The following is a 17,288-nucleotide window of genomic DNA, read 5'->3' on the forward strand; positions in this document are numbered from 1 at the left end:
CTCCTAAAAGGCCCACACATGGGGAGTCAAGTTACAGACACAGGGCATGGGCCAGAATGAGCCTCCCCTGACTAGGAGAAACTTAGTGACAAAAGGAAGAATGAGCCAGATGCCAGCAGGGCCATGATGCCAGGCCCAAGGAGCATGTGTGCCCTCTGCATGAAGGGGAGAGAGACATGGTCTGAGCAAAGGGACCCAAAGAGATGAGAGAAAGAGGAGACAGGTAGCCAATTTGTCTGTCCCCAGACTGCTGGGGGAGGGAGCTGTAGGACCTCCTAGAACTCTGTCCTCCGTTTTTCTGCAGTGAGCTAGGGAAAGTTGTTTGAGGACAGCCTAAGACCAGAGTTTGGAAAGTTATCAGTGTTTGTGAGCAGCCGCATTTGTAAAACGGAAATTCCACCTCCCTTGCTGGGTTTTGAAAAGAAAATGAGATATAACTTTCTAGAAAGGCCTTTGCAAACCTTAAGCACTTCCCACACTGATGCATGACGAGTCGGTGATTGAACAAGTACAGACAGTAAGTTAGGATATAATAAACTGAATGCCAGAAAAGTTGTCTTCCTTTGTGGGAGCTGGCAACAGGCCCTCCTGGATCTATAACCTAGCTTCACCCGGAGACAAGGCTGGAGGAGGGAGGATTTTTGCTTAAACCCTGACTGCAGCCCACTGCTGGGGCTCCTGTCATCACCAGTGAGAATACTACCTTATCTGGAGCCCCGAGATCCCTGCAAAGGAGCTGCTGCGACACCCCTTCCGCACCAGCTGCTCCTATATTTAGTTACTGGTGTGGTCACTTGGGAACTTTAGAGCCTGGCAGCCGCTCCAAAGGGCAACTCGAGCCTCTTGAGCCATGTGTGCAAGCTTCCCCACCGCTGGCTCCTGCGGGTCCTTCCGGCCACGCCAAGCGGGGGAGCAGGTGGGAAGGTGAGAGGCTGAGGGCTGGATGGTATCCAAATAGCCCCAAAAGCCCTCGAGACCTGGACAGGGTTGACCCACTTTCCTACCCAAGGGAAAGCAGTCCGCTGGGGCATGAGCGGGACGGGCCGGCGCCTGGTTTTGAGCCTTGGGGTTCGAAGCGCCGTGCGCGCTCTGCTCCGGGCACCTAGGCACCCTGGGACGGCGTCTCCAAGGAGTGTGCGCCGGGGCCAGGCCAGGGTCCCCGCGCCTGGCACAAGGGGCCCGCCTCACTCGTCTACCCCACCCCCCGGCGCCCGCAGCCAATGGCTCCTCGTCGCCGGCCCCCGGCTCGCGCGGCAGGCGGGGACTGGGAGAATAAAGCAGGCAGTGGGGGACCGCTGATGCTAGCCGAGGGCCGAGGACTCCCGCGCTGCCAGGAGGCATGCTCCGAGGCAGGCGTCTGCAGGCCCTCAGAACGGAAGCAAGCCCAGAAAACGCTGCTTCAGGAACGAAATACACAACAGCTTCTACCGGCAAGGGCGCCTCCCGCGGGGACCAAGGCCCGGCACCGCTTCCCCCGGCTCCCTATTCCCTGCCACCACTGCGCCCACTCCCGCGAGCCAACCGGGGTCCAGCAGCAGTTTGCAAACAGGAGCCGGCACGTCGCCGGGCCCCTTGGCACTGCAGAAGCCGCAGCTGATGCACCGCTGCTCTTTCCACCCGGTGACCTGGGGGAGGGGTGAGGACGCTGCAGAAACGGGGGCACTTCTCTCCCTCTCGCCCCCAGCCCTCCAGCGCTCAGCCTCAGACTACATTTACTTTGCGGGGCACGAAGCGTGGGGACCCGTTCTGGGCCGCTCTCTGCTCCACTTACAGCGACAATGCCTCCTAGCGCCCTGCGCAGCGCAGTCACGCTCCCTCGGCCGCCGGCGGCGCCCCATGCAACAGCGGCGCGCTGGAGCGGGCGGGGCGCGGAGCGCGGGACCGCGGGCTCTGCGCGCACGACCGCTCGGCCAATCGCCGCGCGGGCATAGATGCCGGGGCGGGAGCAGGCCGCGGGCCCGGGCCGCGCGCAGCCAATCAGTGAGCCGGTCCTCACGCTGCGCCCAGGAGCGGCGCGCGCGGAAAAGCGGCCCGCGCGCTCTCGTCCGCAGGGTGGATCCGCTTTGTGTGCGGCTTCTGGAGGGAAAACAACGAATGTGGGTGTAGACGGTTCGAACGTGTCGCACAGACCCCGAAATCAATAAATAAGTCAAGTCTCCAGATTCTTCTCGACAGAATAGAGTTGAATTAGCCAGATCAGGGGCACTTTGAGAAACGTGAAGATGGGGGGGGGATAGAAAACTTTTCACGTGATGACTTCAGCTGCCCATTCGGGTTGTTAGAGACAATTGTGGCTGCATTAAGTTATCTCACCTTTCTAAATTCCAGCATTCTCCTCTAGACAGTAGGAATTAAAATACATAAATACTTTACAGGGGTCACTGTGAGGATTAATACATGAAATGTTCCGGGCAGCGCTGAGCATGACAGCTCAGGGAAAGGTGGCTGCTTCACAGGTCTTTATTTATGGAGGACTCACCATATACCCTTTACAAGGCACTATGGAGACGACCAAAGAAGCGAGGCTCCTGACTCAACCCATGGCAATGATCAACATGTCAAATGCTCTAAAAGCGTGTATTAAATATGTAGGAGTTCTGAAGAAAGAACATTTAGCTCGGCCTCCGGGGACTGGGGCAGTCAGATAAGGAACACACATTCCCCTGGGTCTTGATGGATGTTACGGGTTGAATTGTCTTCCCAAAAAGAGGTATCTTGAAGTCTTAACCCCCAGTACCTCAGAAAGTGACCTTATTTGGATCATTGCAGATACTAGGTAAGGTAAAATCATACTGGAGTAGGGTGTGAGTGGTGTTCTGATAGGAAGAGACAGAGACACACAGGGGGAAGGGCATGTGAATACAGAGGCAGAGATGGGAGTGATGTGCCTATAAGCCAAGGAACCCCAAGGACTGTGTGGGCAAGGACCCGAAGGTAGGAAGAAGCAAGAAAGGAAGTAACTCTGCAGACATCTTGATTTTGGACTTCAAGCCTCCAGAACTATGAGAAAACATATTTCTTTTAAGTCACACAGTTTGTGGCAATTTGGAAACGAATACAATGGATGAGTAGGAATAAAGGGAAGGGGAGGAGAAATGCCTCCAAGGGAAGTCTTTCAACCTGAATGCCTTGTGTATGCAGGATCCTGTGTCTCAGGGTATGTCAAGAGCAAACAGACACAGACCCGCCTTCAAGGGGTTACCACTCAGGTGGATGCCTGAGTGGCCATGTTTTCTGACTCCTTCTCAGGAAGACTGTCTATGGAAGTCTTTCCCCAAACTCGTCATCACTCTATCCCTGCCACATACATACCAGGTACAAGATACAAATAATAATTGGATCAAGTCCTGTTCTGCCCAAGCCAAGATCCTCACTACTCTGGACAAAGCAACCCCGGCAACTTGTTTCACTTAAAACCACCCTTACAGAGCACCTGGCCGGCTCAGTCGGTAGACTATGCATCTCTTAATCTTGGGGTCAGGAATTCTAGTCCTATGTTGGGTATCATCATAAAGCTTACTTTAAAAAAAAAGCCACCAGCCTTACATCTCTGGCCGATTTCCACACGGGGATGTCTACTCTTCCCTGCCAGGCCATACACAGATCTGAGATTGCCAGTGCGGTGCTTCTGCGCACATAGTAAGGTCTCAGTAAATGCCATTGGCTGATGGTCCCAGCCTAAGGCATCCCATATTCGTGCCTTATCATACTCAGTCCCATCTCCCAGGAGTTTCATCCTGGACCCTCCAACTCTACACGGGCAAGACTCCTGCCCAGCTCAAACACCACGTCTTCTGCACTTACTGCGCCATGCCCATTACTCTGCCATCTCTGCACCAGTCTTTTCTCCCAAGACTCTGCCTGATTTCAAATCAACCAGAGCTTGGCACACGGTAAGTGCTTGTATCAGTCAGCACTTTGTTTTCCTGTCTAATAAAGCACCGCAACAGGCAGAAGTGTCTTAAAGCAATAAATATTTATTTAGTTCATGATTTTACGGGTCAGCATTTTAGGTTGGGCTCAGCTGGGCAGTTCTTCTGGTCTCAGCTGGATTCCCTAATGCATCCAGAGAGAGAGTAGCTAGGCAGCCAGAGGCCTCTGCTTCTGGGGAGATGGTTCACTCTCAACTGAGGTAACTGGGCCACAGGTCTCTCATCCACCAGCAGGCTAGCCCAGGCTGGTTAACACACAGCCACGTGGTTCCCAGGGCAAGAGTTGAATCATGCAAGGAAGGTCTCTGGAGGTCTAGGCTCAAAACTGGCATAAACAACACTTCCATAGTCGTATTGACTAAACCGAGTCACAAGTCCAACCCAGGTTCAAGGCCAGGGAAATAGACTCCATCTTCTGATGGCCGGAGCAGCAGTGTCACATTGCAAGGAACATCACAGGGGCAGGTAGAGAATCAAGGCTAGTTTTGCATTCTACTGCAGTGCTCAATAAATATTCCCATGATACCCAGCACACAATGGGTGCTCGGTCAATATCGATCGGCAGTGCTAAGATTTTCAATCGTGATGTTTACTGATCTCATTCAACACAGTAAATTGGTAAAATGTTATCTCTCACTCACAAGATATCCATTGCCACCTTCAGTTTCAGCATAACAAATGAGAGGGTCAGGGCTGGGCAAGGGAAAGCCCCACTGAAGCTTCTCAGTTAAGAAGTTCAGCTGGCCCCAAACAGGCTCCTGCTCCCAAACAGAGCATCTTTGGAGGTCTGGGCCCCATAGAGACCTGGTCCAAGTGTGGTCACCCAGATGGAAGCCATACACCTTCACCTGTAAACAGAGAGAGGCTTGGGTATTTGCCAGAGCTCAAAAACGGCCCAGTGGCTTTCCTGAAAGCCTCCCAGCTGCCTGCCAGATAGGAAACCTCTTGTGCAATGGCAAATCGTTATCTGGCTATTTCCTGAGGGGGTGCCCCTTGCTCAGCAGGATAAATTCTCAGCGTACCTGTGGACACTATCCTGTGGCCAAAGCCAGCAGCTCAACTCCAATGACTAAGAGCCCTAATGGGGGACCACTTCCCATCAAGAAATTACTACAATCAACGTCAAGTAGGATGAATCCTAATCCAATACGACTAGTGTCCTTATAAAAAGGGGAAATTTGGACACAAACAAATATGCATAAAGGGAAGACAATGTGAAGAGACACGGGGAGAAGAGGGACATCTACAGGCCAAGGATTGAGGCCTGGAACAGATCTGCTCTCAGCCCTCAGCAGGAACCAGCCCCGCCAACATGTTGATTTCACACTTCCCGGCCTCCAGAGCTGTGAGACAACTGTGGTACTTTGTTACAGCAGCCCTAGAAAACCAATACAAGACCTTTAATGTCTCCTTCTCCAGCTGGTTCTCCCCATCTTTGTCCTTATTGTACACCCCTTGAGGGAAAAGTACATTTAGGTAGGAACAAAACCTGAAGTCCCATTGACCTGTGTGAGCCAGAGCCTGCGTATCATCCTGTGCCTTCCTGAGTCCTCCACGGTGGGCCACGCCCCTGCCTGGAGCTGAGTTAGCAACAGGCAGGAACTCAAGGTCCCAACACATCACTATCATCCTAAGCGGAAGAGCAGTTCACCCAGACCCTCTTCCAGAAGTTTCAGCCTGGTCGGCGGTACCCACCGTAGGGACCCCTCCAGGACTGCAAGGTTGGCAAAGAGGAGCAGGAAGCAGTCACTTCCCTCAGGACACAAGCACTCTGCCATAACAAGTACGATTTGTACAAAATGTGACTTTATTTTTTTTGATGTTTATTTATTTTTTATTTTTTTGTTTTTGAAGGAGAGAGAGACAGAGTGTGAGGGGGGAGGGGCAGAGAGAGAGGGAGACACAGAATCCGAAGCAGGCTCCAGGCTCTCTGAGCACAGAGCCTGACACGGGGGCATGAATTCACAAGCAGTAAGATCATGCTCTGAGCCAAAGTCAGATGCTTAACTGACTGAGCCACTCAGGTGCCCCCCAAAAGTGACTTTAATAAAGTGTTTCTCAAGCTTCAGCTGTGGCTGATATTTGCTTTACCTGAACCCACCCGCCTGGTAGTGAACTTGAGCCAGCTGTACAGACTCAGAGAGTTCATTGTGCACATTCCTTTCCAGCTCTGCACTCAGTGGTGCCACCTTTGTTATTGGAAATTGTATGATGGGAGGGTTTATACCATGGGAATCAGCACACGCTCTAAATTGGGACTTTTTTTCTTGGAGAGGTGGTTTACCAGCACACGATACTACTATTTACTTTTTTCCCCTTTAAATTGACTCATGTTTTAATGTTTATTTTAAAAGAAAACTTTGTATCCTTACTACACATGGAAAGTAGTATCATTTGTCATAGATAGAAAGTAACCAGAAAAATAAATATGGTTAAGTCAGTTATATCCCAATAACACTGGAAAAACATGTTACATATAATGAAATGACTGAAATGACATAGCATTATTGTTGCCTGCTGACGGCCTGCTCCAGAGGCTGTTCTCTTTGTTATAAAAGGAGGCCAGCAAGTGCTAGGGAGAGAGTAAAGACACGGCAGTGCCTTGGTTAATTCACAATGATTGGACGAAATTTAAAAAGGGAATCCCTCTCTCAAAGCAGTGCTCCTGGACCTCCAAGAATACAGCTCCCACCTTGGGAAAGACTGTCCTATTACAATGGAGAACTAGGGGTTCAGCGATATCAAGTAAAGTGTTTCAGGGGAAGGCTGCTCCCAATTTGCCCACCAACCACAGGAAAATATTCCCCTTGAAGAAGTCTTAAAGGATGAGCTGAATTCCAGTAGGCACAGAAGGCCAAGAAGGGCATGTGAGAGAGAAAGGAATAGGGAAGGGAAGACCATTCCTGGAGTGGGGTTCAGCTTGAGCACAGGTTTAGAAGCCAGGAGGCAGAAAGTATTCTGGGAACACCCAAGTGCTCACCTCCAACTGAGGCCTCGAGGATAAGGGGCCGTGGGAATGGCATGAAAATGTATGTTGAGTCATCACGAGAACCTTTGCTCTTGGGATGACAAGGTGGTACTTGATTTCCTGGGTGTCAGTTAGCTTTTGCTTTGCAATAAACCACCCTGAAATTTAGCAGCTTACAACAACAGACATGTATTATTCCTTACAGTTCTGTAGGTCAGCTGGACAGTTCTGGTCTGAACTGGCTGGGCTGATCTCTGCAGTCAGCTGGCACCTGGCTGGGGCCAATGGTCTAGAACAGCCTCACTCCCGTTATCCATGCAGTTGGTAGGCTGTTGGTGGAGGGGCCTCAGTGAGGACAGACTGGGACCTTTGCTCTACGTGGTCTCTTACGACCCAGGGGACCAGCTCAGTCTAAAAGACAAGCCCATGATGAAAGCACCTTTCAAGCCTCTGCCTAGTGGCACAAACTTTCCATTACCTCATTAGCCAAAACATGGCCAAGCACAGAGACAATATGGAAGGGCCACTAAGGGAGTAGATACAGAGAGGAGTAAACACATTGCAACCGTAACTGCAACCATCCCCCCCCCCCCCCCAGCGCATAATGGAAAGCTTTGAAAACCTACAAGCAAGGTAGTGACCTGATTAGAGAGGCACTCTGGGAGGAAGGAACAGAGCGTGGGATGATGTGAAATAATAACAACAACAACAACAGCTTATACCTAAATGGGATATAGTTTAGACCTAAACAGTTTATACCTAAAATGTCACTTTTTCCACCAGGCACTTTGTGTTATCTATTCCGTCTTAAACACACACACACACACACACACACACACACACACACACCTGTTAGCAGCCCCATTTTAAAGATGAGGAAACTGTAATCCCTATCAAAATAACCCCAGCATTCTTCACAGAGCTAGAAAAAATAATTCTAAAATTTGTATGGAATCAGAAAAGACCCCAAACAGCCAAAGAAATCTTGAAAAAGAAAACCAAAGCAGGAGGCATCACAGTCCTGGACTTCAAGCTGTATTACAAAGCAGTAATCATCAAGACAGTATGGTACTGGCACAAGAACAGACACTCAGATCAACGGAACAGATCAGAGGACCCAGAAATGGACCCACAAATGTATGGCCAACTAACCTTCCACAAAGCAGGAAAGCATATCTAATGGAATAAAGACAGTCTCTTCCGCAAATGGTGTTGGGAAAACTGGACAGTAACATGCAGAGAAATGACACTGGACCACTTTCTTACACCATACAAAAAAATAAACTCAAAATGAATGAAAGACCTAAATGTAAGACAGAAGCCATCAAAATCCTAGAGGAGAAAACAGGCAACAACCTCTGTGACCTCGGCTGCAGCAACTTCTTACATGACGTGTCTCTAGAGGCAAGGGTAACTAACAAAAGCAAAAATGAATTATTGGGACCTCATCAAGATAAGAACCTTCTGCACAGCGAAGGAAACAATCAACAAAACTAAAAGGCAACCAACGGAACGAGAGAAGATATTTGCAAACAACATATCAGGGGTTAGTATCCAAAATCTATAAAGAACTTATCGAACTCAACACCCAAAAAACAAATAATCCAGTGAAGAAGTGAGAAGACATGAATAGACACTTTTCCAAACAAGACATCCAGAGGCCAACGGACACATGAAAAAATGCTCAACATCACTCATCATCGTGGAAATATAAATCAAAACCACAATGAGATAACCACCTCATACCAATCAGAATGGCTAACATTCACAACTCAGGACACAACAGATGTTTGCAAGGATGCAGAGAAAGAGGAACCCTTTTGCACTGCTGGTGGGAATGCAAACTGGTGTAGCCACTCTGGAAAACGGTATGGAGGTTCCTCAAAAGGTTACAAATAGAACTACCCTATGACCCAGCAATTGCACTACTAGGAATTTATCCAAAGGACGCAAAAATGCTGATTTGAAGGGGCATATGCATCCCAATGTTTACAGCAGCACTATCAACAATAGCCAAATTATGCAAAGAGCCCAAATGTCCACAGACTGATGAACGGATAAAGAAAATGTGCTGGGTAATATAGAGAGAGATAGAGATATATAGATACATAACATCTAAATGTTATACATATATATATGTGTGTATATATATACACACATATATATAAAATATACATATATGTAATATACATATATATAATTTAATATTACTCAGCGATCAAAAATAATGAAATCTTACCATTTGCAACAACATGGATGGACCTAAAGTGTATTATGCTAAGCAAAATAAGTCAGTCAGAGAAAGACAAATATCCTATGATTTCACTCACATGTGGAATGTAAGAAACAAAACTGATGAACAAGGGGAAGGGAAGCAAAGATAAGATAAAAACAGAGAGGGAAACAAACCATAAGAGACTCTTAATACAGAGAACAAACTGAGGGTTGCTGGGGGGTTGTTGGGTGGGGGTATATGTAAGTGATGAATCATTAAATTCTCTTCCTGAAATCATTATTACACTATAGGTTAACTAACTTGGATTTCAATTTTTAAAAATAATCATAATAAAAATTTAAAAAAAAATTTTAAAGTCATCTTGAGCAAAACCAAAAAGAAATAAGTAAGTAAAGAGGAGGAAACCAAGGCACAGAGCAGTTAAAGAGCTTGTCCGAGGTCACACAGTGGTAGAATTCAAATTCAACCTCTGGTAGCCCAACTCCACAGTCTGCTTGTATAGTGACCAAACTCTGGAAGGGCCCATGTGAGATGGTGGTCCACGTGAGGAAGACAAGGACCTGACGTAAGGTAGCTGTCGAGAGAACAGAAAAGGGACAGATTCAGGAGATGCTTTCAAGAGAGACTGGGCAGCACTTGGTAAGGATGTGGAGATGAAGGAGAAAAGTGTGTGGGCGAGGGCTGAGGTGTGGGGGACCAGGCTATGCCCTGTACAGAACAAAGGACATGCAGTCTAGGGGTAAATAAAGATGAGGGAGATTCAGGGGACATTGAGAAGCACATCCATTGGGAGCTGTCCAGCAAGGTCTTGGAGATAGAGTCAGGAGGTCCAGAGACAGACCAGGGCTGGAGCTCAGGAGGCAGTCTCACCAGTCCAAGGCCCTGGTCGAAAGCATGTGACAGGAGAAGAACCCTCAGAGACAAAGGGTGGCCCCAATGAAGCTATAGCTTCTGGCAGTCCTAGACTGGGGAGTGGAGCCAGAGGCCCCCAGGGTACAGAGTTTAAGGAGCCACTCACTCTCCACTGCCAATCCCACACTTGCACAGCCTCAAAGTGCCTCTTTAGGTGCAGCCTTGCCCTAGCCCCGCCCCTAACTCCTGGGTCCTAGTGAGAAACCGAAAGCCAGAGACAGGCCTGCTATGTGACTTGGGAACAAAGCACGTTTAAGACATGTCACAGTGAGAGCACCCCCCCCCCCCACACACACTGCACACTGCATTAAAGGTACTATGTCTGCAAATACACATGGGATGCCCCCACTGTATTCTCAGGGGGTACATCAAGTAGGGTACAGCTAGGCTGCTGTTAAGAAAGACCCAAAAATACTTCCATTGACATAAAATACTTGTTTCTGTCTCTCCTGAAACCGGTGATCTAGGGAAGGTTGACAGGCCTGCTCCAAAGGTCATCTAAAAACCAGATGGCCAGTTCCTGCGTCATCCTCAATATGCTTCTTCCACCTCTGGGTCCCAGGCTGCTCCTGGAGTTAGAACATTTCTGAGCTGGCAGGAATGAGAAAAGAAAATGTCAGGAGCAAGCCACTTTGCCTTTAAGGAGATGACCCGAATGTTTCATGCATCGCTTTTGTTCACATCCCATGGCCCTGGCTTGGTCATGTGACCACACCTCACTGCATGGGAGGCTGGGGTAAAGACAGTCCATGGCTGAGGGGTCATATGCTGAACTAAAATTTGTGAATTTTATTATGAAAAAGAAGAAGCTGAAAATGGATACTGGGGAACAACTAGTGTCTCTACCAGAGGAAGGTTTGAGGTAGGGGTTCCTACAATTCAGTAAGTAGGGACTAAGCCAAAGAAATAAATGCTGGGGTGCTGGGCTCAGTTGGTTGGGTGTCTGACTCTTGATTTCAGCTCAGGTCATGATCTCACGGTTCCTGGGTTCAAGCCCATGTCAGGCTCCATGCTGATAGTGCGGAGCCTGTTTGGGATTCTTTCTCTCCCTCCCTCTCTGCACCCCCCTGCTCGTGCTCACTCTCTCACTCTCTCTCAAAATAAATAAATAAACTTTAAAAAAGGAATAAACCTTGTTTTTCCATGCTCAGACTACTGGGGCCCAAGAAAATATGATCCATAAATACAGATTTTGTGTCTATCTTACAAGCTACTTGAGGGAAGGGCAGAGACTGATTGTGGAAGTAGCCTCTAAATGGCACAGGGCTGGAGACCCTACGTGCTTAGGGAGTGTCTATTAACCAACTGTTTGTTTATCAACAGACCAGGAAATTCATCCTTTCTCTGCACTCTTTCTTATGGATCAGCTTTTCTTGTCTCTGACTCCCCAGGATATTGGCTGATGCAATTGGTGGCCATTCCAAATTCTGCTGCCTTCTTTCTTCTCGTCAGTTGAATCCCATTTTGTTTGGGGCAGCACTATGTCAATGAAATACTTGCTTTCTCTGTCTCTCTTGAAACCAGAGGAAGCCATATGTCATGGTCTGCCTGACCCTACCATCTTAGAGCTGCCATAACACGGTGCCAACAGACTGGGTAGCTTAACCAGTGGACATTTCTTGTCTCACAGACCTGCAGAGTGTTGGTAGGACGGGTTCCTTTCGAGGGTTGAGGGGAGGCTCTGCTCCAGGCCTCTCTCCTTGGCCTGTAGATGGCCACCTTCTTCCATTGTTTCTTTACGTGGCCTGCCCTCTGTGCACGCCTGTCTCTGTCCAAATTTCCCTGGTGTTTACACAGACACCGGTCTTACTGGATTAGAACCAACTCTAACAACGTCTTTTTACATTGGCTGATTCTTTAAAGATGCAATCCCCAAAAAAGGTCACTTTCGGAGGTACTGATGCTTAGAATACCAACGTATCCTTTTTGGAAGGACACCCGTGACAGCAGTGGAATAAAAACAGAAATCAACTGGGGGTATTCGGGAAAGTATTTACTTTCCTGATTAGACAACTTTCTTCCTGCCTTGAATGTGACTACGATAGTTCTCTGACTGTGACAGGGGCCCTGAACCAACTCCAGCAACCTCAAGGCTCTGGACACCTGCTTACATGGCTTTTATTCAGGATTTTGAGGACATTTTCCTCTTATCTGCAGCTGAAAGCATTTCTAACCAGCCCAGCATCTCCCTGGACAGCTGTTAGTTCCTCTGCATCTGTTAGGGGACATTCAGAACCTTTATATGAGAACTTCCCATTCACCTATCTTCCCACGTCTTATTCTACAAGTCATGTAACTTGCAGAGCAATGGCGAGACACGGGCACACATCCTCTATCAAAATGCCTGAAGAGGCTGGGCTTTGAAGAGATGCAATATTGGAACCGAATGGGCCGCAGAGAACCGAAGAGCTGAACCACAAGCGTATCCGAAGCAGTAAGACCAGCGGGGTGGACAGGAAAGGGAAGTGGAGGCAGAGGAAAAAGCAGACAGGTCCAGTAACGCTTCTTACTGCGGCGAGTAGGGAAGGGGCTTTTCCAGGAGTAGTGACATAGCGGAGCCTAGAGAAAATCCCAAGGGAACTTCCTCCGTTGCTGACATATGATAGTGTAAAAGCAGAGGCTGGATGGACACTGGAGAACACCTAGCTCAGGTTTAATAAACTCGGATGCTTCTAGAGTCCAGGCAGTAGCATGAGTAGGCAAAGGCGCAGGTGAAGACCGTGGAGAACAGGCCACTGGATGCAGCAGCTCTCAGTCAGCAACCCGTCTGGATCCTGCGCTCTGGGCCCAGAATTGCCAAACCTGATTTTTCCCGAAAAGCTAGACATCCATTTTCTTATGTTGAACTCTCCAGCTTTTTAATATTGGAAACTCGTTAACAACTTTGAACCATATATGAGCCAAACGGAATGCATCTGTGAGCTAGACATGGTCACCAGAGTGCCACCTCTGGTCCAGCCCCATGTCACACGCAAAGCAGTAGACCACACTACAGTATCCTTGCCTTGAGTGCCTCCAATGACGCAGCGTTCATTAAAAATCCACTTGGGGCGCCTGGGTGGCGCAGTCGGTTAAGCATCTGACTTCAGCCAGGTCACGATCTCGCGGTCTGCGAGTTCGAGCCCTGCGTCGGGCTCTGGGCTGATGGCTCAGAGCCTGGAGCCTGTTTCCGATTCTGTGTCTCCCTCTCTCTCTGCCCCTCGCCCGTTCATGCTGTCTCTCTCTGTCCGAAAAATAAACGTTGAAAAAAAAAATTTAAAAATCCACTAAACCCTACAATCCACTTCTCTCCTGCAGCTTTAGAAGGAGCAAAGACCTCTTCCTCGGTACCTCTATCGCACCTTTCCCTTTGGCTGTTAAAATAATGCCATACGGAGGCAACAGGCACGTCAGAGCCTTTCAGGCTCTCCATATTGGATTAAGAGGCAGAGGAGATAGAAATGCGTGGATGAACCTGAACATTTAGGAGGCAGAAAAGGTAGGTCATGGGACTGACTAGAGCTGAGGAGTGAGGAAAAGAGGAATTGGAGTCTGACCTTTAGTCTCTGGCCGGAGTGAGCAGAAGATGATGGTCTAATGTTCCGGGAAAGGGCAGGCAGGAGCGGGGAGGATGTGGAGAGGGAGGAGGGGGCAGACGGCAGGCTCGACTTACAAGATGTACAGTTAGAGGTGCCTGAGGGACATCGAGGCAGCAGTTAGATATCTGGGCCGGGAGTTCAGTGAGGAATCTGGACCGAAGCTATAGGTTTGGCAGCCCGCAGCGGATGCTTGGAGCATAAAGGAGTTGGGGGAGCTTAATGGACAGAAGTGTGGGGTGAGAAGGGAAGGGGACCAACGACAAAACCTGGAGAACATCAACATTTCCATGAGGGCAGAAGAGTAGCAGATGGCAGATAAAGACCGCAAAGGAGACTCCAGGAAGGGACAGAAGGAAGCAGAAGGGACCAGTGTCCAGAAACTCAAAGGAGGAGAAAGGGCGGAGAAAAAGAGAGCAGTCAGACGGGGACCAAAACGTGTCTGCTGGATGGGACATCAAAGCAGCTTCTGAGCTACTGCAGGGTGGAGGCCTCACTGAGGCGACTGAAGAGTGAATAAACGGAAATGACAGCATGATAAGCCAGCAAGTGTAGACAATCCGGAAGCTTGGCTGGTAGGTAGGGAGGAAAACATGGCCGTAGGGAGGAAAACATGGCCGTAGCGAGGAAGGGCCTTGGGCCCCAGAGAGGGGTGTTTAAAGCTGTAGAGACTTGGGCACGTTTAAACTTTGATGCCAGAAAAACCAGAGGAGACAGGAAAAATCCCGTCGAAGATACAGGAGAACACAAGACTAAATTCTGAGGCTCCTCAACCTTATTTTTACCACATAGAGTAGAGCCTTCTGGATAACTCCATGTCTTAATCTTCTTAGCTTTCCATAACAAAAATATCATAGATTGGCGGGCTGAAACAACAGAAATTTGTTGTTTTATAGTCCTGGAAGCTGGGAAGTTCAGGAGGAAGGTGCCAGTTGATTTGGTTTCTGGTGAGGTCTCTCTTCCTGACAGTAGATGGACACCTTCTCACTCTATCTTCACATAGCAGAGAGAAAGTTCTGGTATCTCTTCCTCTTCTTATAAAGGCACCAGCCCTATGGATTAAAGGCTTACCCCTATGACCTCTTTTAACCTTGGTTACCTCCTTCTAGGTCTCATCTCCAAGTATAGTCACCCCATCTCCAAATACAATATGTGCCTGAGGTTAGAACTTCAACATATGGATTGGGGGCAGAGGGGACACATCCAGCACCTCGCGCCACATACTCGCCCATTTATCTATTATGGGAGCAGGCTATTTGGCATTGCGTGGGCCTTCCCGAACTGCCAAACTGAAGCTCCCTTCACTTGACCTGTCCCTCTTTTCTCCCCCTGTATTTTCCATCCTCAAAGCAGAAACTCAAAGGGAGAACATTGTTAAGAGAGTTGCCTGGTGATCAAAATACAAAATGTTCTTCTGAAAGAAGGAAGGAGTCTGAAACGTCCAAGAGAAACACACTCATGCCAAGCCCTGGGGGTGGCTCAGTGTGACTGCTGTACGGAACATTATTCCCACCAAGGATGCCCCGACATACAAGATTAGCTTCCGTTGTCCAGATAAGTCATGACAAAAGTGAGTTTTTAGGATGCCATTATCCGCTTTCCCCCGAGTTTAACCACCGCACAATCCCCGTCTCTCACTGCACTCATCCTGACTCCTCCTGATAAATTTTTATTTATTCACCAGATGGTTACTGAGCACACTCATGTGCCAGGCACCATGCTAGTCTGTGGGGAGAAGCAGAGGCCATGATAGACTGCTTTCATGGATCTTACAGTCTAGCGGAGGGGCACATAGTAATTGATCACACAACTACACCTGGACAGGTCATGTGCAGGCGAGGCATACAGTGACCTGAGAGTCTCTAACAGGAGACTGGGCCTTGGCAGAGAGGGATGGGAAGGCTGCCCTGAGAAAAGGCATCTGAGGGGGATGGGGATGAAAAGGAATGAGTAGAAGTCAGCTAGATGAATATTAAAGAATACATTGGTTTTCTATGCCACATACAGAAAATAGTAGCACATTTATATAGTTTCCTTGTTTTAAACAAAATCTTCGTGACTTAATGCATTTATTATCTCTCAGTTCCTGTGGGTCAGGAGTCCTGGCATGGCTTAGCTGGATCTTCTGCAAAGTTGTAATCAAGGTGTGATGCAGGGGCTGCATTCTCACATGGAGGCTTGACTGGGGAAGGAACCACTACCAAGCTCATTCAGGCTTTGGCAGTTTCGTTTTCTTGTCACAGCAGGACTCATAGAAGCCTGCTCATTCAAATCCAGTGAGAGCAAGAGTGACAGAGGCAGGGGTGAGGTGGGGGGCTCTAAAGTGAGTCTGTTAGCATGATGGAGTCTTACATTACATAATCACAGGAGTGACATTCCATAGCCTTTGCTACATTCTGTTGGTTAGAAACAAGTCACAGGTTCCCCCACAGTCAAGAGTGTGAAGGCCAGGAGGTGAACATCATGGGGGTCACCTTAAAGTCTGTTCACCACAGAGACCAACCAGGCAAAGGGAACATCACATGCAAAAGCACACGGGAGGGAGTGTGGTCCATGTGAGGAACAGGAGCGCAGAAAATGAGAGGGAGAAACGTAGGGGCTGATGCCAGACCATGGAAGGCCTCGCTCAAGATTCTAAGAATAATAGGAAGCCACAGAAGGGACGGTGGTGATGTAATCCAGCATACGCTGGCAGTCGGTGCTACCCCAGGGCTTCTGAGCTGAATTCAGAGTGGATGGATGAATAACCCCACGCAAATTCAGCCAGAAGGCCTGGGTGCAAGGAGCTGTCACCAAGGCAGGTGAGTCCCAGAGCTAGATGGAAGCTCCATTAGCTTTGCCCTTGTTTACTGCCGAACCCAGAGTCGGGACCATACCAGCATCTGGGGCACATACTTCTGAGTGAATTAATTGATGGAGAGATGGAAGTCAGGTACCTTGTCTAGAACCCACGTGGAGAATAAGATTCCCAGAGTCAGACTCTTTACCCTGAATCTGACAGCACCTACCTCGTCATTATGAAAGGGTTCCCCTGAAAACCCTGGGCTCCACCCAAGAGAGAGCAGAAGCTCCTCGGGGCAGAGTACTTCTTGCTTCAACATGGCAAGCACCCACTCTTGGCTCTCGGGCTCTGTACGCCATATGCCTTGCCATTGGGCTATGGCGGGCACAGGGCATGGCGCCCCATTCGCTGTTTGGATGACAGTACCTTTCCATTTCAAAAGATGTGGTGACGCATTAAGTGTACTGCCCCCTTTCCCCCTGCAGGGAATACAGGGAGGGCTGTACCCAGGAAGAATCTTCCACTTAATATTGGAATGGGGAGGGAGCAAGGCAGGAGCTCCAGGTGTTGAGTTGTAGTAAACAGGCAGGTAATGCACCGGCTTGGATGGAGGACTTTATTATGCTGCAGTGACCCTGAACAAACCAAACCTCGTTCTCTGAAGACGACAACTACAGGCTTCTGTTGGCATCACCCGACAAGACCTCCAAAAGAGGTTCCCAAAAGAGGAGATGCTGAGACTGAAATATGGCCCCTCTGGCATGACCCAACAGTCACACATGCTGCTATGCCTCCTACCCCTCTTTTTCCAGCCTCGTGGCCCCTGGAACCCTCTTGGATCAGATTGGTGCCTAACCACCATTCTCATTGGCCGAACCTTGGC

At 48.8% G+C, this 17,288-nt stretch overlaps 1 protein-coding gene across 9 annotated transcripts in view; it reads right to left on the bottom strand.

The window, feature by feature from the left end:
* LRRC20 (leucine rich repeat containing 20) overlaps positions 1-17,288 on the bottom strand; it is a 110,581-nt gene that overhangs the window by 83,666 nt on the left and 9,627 nt on the right. For 3 of the 9 annotated variants that reach the window (XM_015063387.3, XM_053207639.1, XM_053207633.1), the window contains exon 1: positions 1,772-1,897. The exons of 3 other annotated variants lie outside the window; for them this stretch is intronic. The gene's annotated coding sequence lies outside the window, so the exon portion shown is untranslated. Of the gene's footprint in view, positions 1-1,716; positions 1,736-1,771; positions 1,898-17,288 lie in introns of those variants that run through there. 3 more of the 9 variants (XM_015063386.3, XM_053207634.1, XM_053207636.1) reach the window with 3 other exon arrangements.

Source organism: Acinonyx jubatus, chromosome D2 (assembly GCF_027475565.1).
Source record: "Acinonyx jubatus isolate Ajub_Pintada_27869175 chromosome D2, VMU_Ajub_asm_v1.0, whole genome shotgun sequence".
Classification (NCBI taxonomy): domain Eukaryota; kingdom Metazoa; phylum Chordata; class Mammalia; order Carnivora; family Felidae; genus Acinonyx; species Acinonyx jubatus.